General features: G+C 50.7%; 2 pseudogenes; one reads left to right on the top strand and one right to left on the bottom strand.

Annotated features, from left to right (window-relative positions):
- Positions 1–950: 950 nt before the first annotated feature.
- Positions 951–2108, bottom strand: LOC144762784 (Golgi integral membrane protein 4-like; annotated as a pseudogene).
- Positions 2109–2391: 283 nt separating this feature from the next.
- LOC144762783 (Golgi integral membrane protein 4-like) lies at positions 2392–3512 on the top strand (annotated as a pseudogene).
- The last annotated feature ends 226 nt before the right edge of the window (positions 3513–3738 follow it).

The raw sequence follows: 3738 nt of genomic DNA, 5'->3' as shown, positions 1-3738 counted from the left end.
TGACTTTTATTATCTCATTTTTGATCTATTATGCAGTCCTACTAAAATTGTGTGATATTGGGTGTCTGGGATGGTTAAGACCTCTATACAAATTCATTTAGGGTCCAAAGTGAAGAGGTCAGGGAAGGCCTATGAAAAATCTATGCATCCAAGGCTGTTGGATTCCAGTCCTTTTAATGTCTTTGCTTCTTCAATGTAGGGGCTCCCTTGACCTCTGTGTGGGGGGGTGCCAACATGTTTCGACCTTCATGTGTGGGACCAAGAGGATTTTCAGAAGGTCTTCCTCAGGGCTGGGTGTTTTGTGCGTAGGACTCTGTGATGAAATGTGTCGTCATTTTTCTAGAACCTGATTCTCGGTCCTGGATGTATGGAACATATTGGTGAGGCAACGGGCTTCTCTTCTTAGTTTAGGTTTGGGTTACCTTGCAGCGTTCAATGCCGGCAATGTGTCCAGGGTCCTGTACTGCTTCTCCACGTCCTCGCGGATTCTAGCCTCCTGTTCCTGGACTGAATCAATCCCCGTTAACAGATCAAATATTTTCTATACCCAGCATCTGGCGAATTGTGCTGGAGAGTGACCAGCCGCTGCTGGCAACCCAAACCATTTTCAGTTTAGCCATCAGAGCCACGGCCAAGAAGGCTTGAGCCTGATCTTCCAATGAAAAGAGGACAACCACTCTGACATTAGCTTCACAGATCATTCCAAATATCTTCTGAGATTTGTTAACAGAGTCTGCAGAAGCATCACTGGGGAGGTAATCTTCATATGCAATGCAGATCCCAATCTCATTGGCTATCAGAGAGAGAAATGGTAGAGTCCATCCTCGCCATATTCATAGCTGCTGCCCAAGACTGTGAACCAATCCCACCCCAGTCTTTTGAAGAGCCACATCATCCCCCGGGCTTGGACCTCATCACTCTGCACCTTCCTTAGAAATTATGGGAAGACCTCATTGCCACTTAGCATTTCGCAAGAAGCTGCAAAGCTTATCCTTGTACTTGCACACGAGGGGCCCGCAGGCCTGCTCCACCTTTTGCACTGACTTCTCCTGTGGCACCAGCACTGCCGGAGACTCACAAGTCTTCCTTCTAGTCCCAGGTGTGCCCTTCACAAGCTTCTGATCCTGGTCTTAGGCCTGGATGCTATTCACAGTTCTCGAGAAACGCAGGGCACAGCCATCTCTATCCTTCGTTAGCCACAGAGGCAAGGCTGGCTGTGGCAAAACTTCAAGAGACCCTGTCCAGCGTAACAACACTTCTCTCAGAATTTCTGCGGGCTGGGCAGCATCTTCTGGGGTTTTCTTCCCAGAGTCAGATGGCAACCCCTAGAGGATTTGCTTGTAGGCAATTCTGCTTGCGAACATGCTGCACTTCAGCTTCAAAAGCTTGGGAACGCTTCTTAAATAGGCCATGTAAATGGAATTGCTGGTGCCCCAGGGCTGTACCCAGATCCTTGAAGCTTGGCATCCTCTAAAGAGCTTTCTTCAACTCGTGGAGCATTTTCAGCTGCTCCTGCGCACTAATCAGCTGAGAGCGGACCTCTTCATGTGCCTTGCGAAGAACCTTACTTTATTCCCTTAGTTTCGATACTGTATCCTGAAGCATCAGCACGTGGTTCTCTTTCTCCAGCTGTGCATATTTCATGTGGTGGCCCTCCAATGCACGCCGGTTTTCCAGCTTTAGAATGTTATGCTCCACCCGCAAGTCCAGGAGCTGCTTCTTCACTTCTTCATGCTGGTTCTTCAGGATCATGTGCTGAGAGGTGAGGGGGCCGTAGCGGTTCATGGCATCTTGCTTCTCTTTGCTCAGGGCTTCTTGAGCTTCTAATTTATATACTACAAAATCTTCCTTGGTCTTCTTGTGCTCCCCAGGCTCCTTCTGGAAGGACAGCTCTAGCCTGGACCAGTGCTCGTGTACCACTTACCGCTGGGCAGAGAGTGTCTCCTGCTGCTGCTTGCACTTGAGGGACAGGTTCTCTGAGCTCTCAGTTTCTCCTGTAAGTGCAGTTTCCGGTAGAAGACGGACCCCAGGCACATCAAGGCCAGCGAGCAGAAGCATGTCTGCAGAATCCCCTTCTGCCTGCACCATCCACAGGCCCCGGGTCCCATGGACGCAGAGCTTGGTTCCTCCTCACCGTGGTCCGGGCCCTCGGACTCCCGTTATCATCTTGACCGTAGTGTCCGACTAACTTTCTCAAGAGTCATACACAGGCCGATGTGTCAAATTATGACGTTATTGTGAATTCACAGTGCCACACTGTTACGTCAAAGTGCTTTGCGTCCCATCGGCCCCCGTATGACTCTTGAGACTGTTAGTCGGGAATTGCGGTCAAGATGATAACGGGAGTCCGAGGGCCCGGCCCACGCTGAGGAGGAACCAAGCTCTCCGGCCATGGGACCCGAGGCCTGTGAATGGCGCAGGCAGAAGGTGATTCTGCCAACATGCTTCTGCTCGCTGGCCTTGATGTGCCTGGGGTCCGTGTTCTACCGGAACCTGTACTAACAGGAGAAACTGCACTGCTTCGAGAACCTGTCCCTCAAGTTCAAGCAGCAGCAGGAGATGCTCTCTGCCCAGCTGCAAGTGGTACACAAGTACTGGTCCAGGCTGGAGCAGTCCTTCCAGATGGAGCGTGGGGAGCACAAGAAGACCAAGGAAGATTTTGTAATATATAATTTAGAATCTCAAGAAGCCCTGAGCAAAGAGAAGCAAGACGCCATGAACCTCTACGGCGCAATCACCTCTCAGCAGAAGATCCTGAAGAACTAGCATGAAGAAGTGAAGAAGTAGCTGCTGGACTTGCAGGGGCAGCATAATTCTCTAAAGCTGCAAAACCGGCGAGCATCGGAGGGCCACAACACGAAATATGCACAGCTGGAGAAAGAGAACCACGTGCTGATGCTGCAGGATAAGGTATCGAAACTAAGGGAAGGAAGTAATGTTCTTTGCAAGGCACATGAAGAGGTCCGCTCTCAGCTGCTTGGTGCGCAGGAGCAGCTGAATGAGTTCCACCAGCTGAAGGAAGGTCTTCAGACGATGCCAAGCTTGAAGGAGCTGGGCACAGCCAGAGAGCACCAGCAATTCCAGTTACAGGCCCATTATAAGAAGCGTCCCGAGCTTGTGAAGCTGAAGAGCAGCATATTCGCAAGCAGACTGGCCTACAAGCGAATCCTCTGTAGACGCCAACAGTCTCTGGGAAGAAAACCCCAAAGGGTGCTGCCCAGTCCACAGAAACTCTCAGGGAAGTGCTGCCATCCCGGACAGGGTGTCTTGAATTTGTGTCATAGCCAGCCTTGCCTTTGTGGCTAGCGAAGGATAGAGATGGCCGTGCCCTGCCTTTCCCGAGGACTGTGAATAGCATCCAGGCTGGAGACGAGGATCAGAAGCTTGTGGAGGGCACACCTGGGACTAGAAGGAAGTCTCGTGAGTCTCCAGCAGTTCTGGTGCTACATGAGAAGTCAGTGAAGAAGATGGAGCAGGCCTTCGGGCTCCTCAGTGTTCAAGTACAAAGATAAGCTTTGTAGCTTCTTGCGAAATGTTAAATGACTACAAGGTCTTCACATCATTTCAAAGGACGGTGCCGAGTCACGCGGTCCAGGCCCGGGGGATGATGGGGCTCTTCAAAAGACTGGGGTGGGACTGGATCACAGTCTTGGGAAGAAGCAATGAATATGGCAAAGATGGACACTACCATTTCTCCCTTGAAGCCAATGAGATTGGGATCTACATTGCATATGAAGA

The sequence above is a fragment of the Lissotriton helveticus genome, chromosome 6, assembly GCF_964261635.1.
Source record: "Lissotriton helveticus chromosome 6, aLisHel1.1, whole genome shotgun sequence".
Classification (NCBI taxonomy): Eukaryota; Metazoa; Chordata; class Amphibia; order Caudata; family Salamandridae; genus Lissotriton; species Lissotriton helveticus.
The sequence above is the reverse complement of the archived record's forward strand: the minus strand, read 5'-3'. Positions and strand labels throughout refer to the sequence as shown.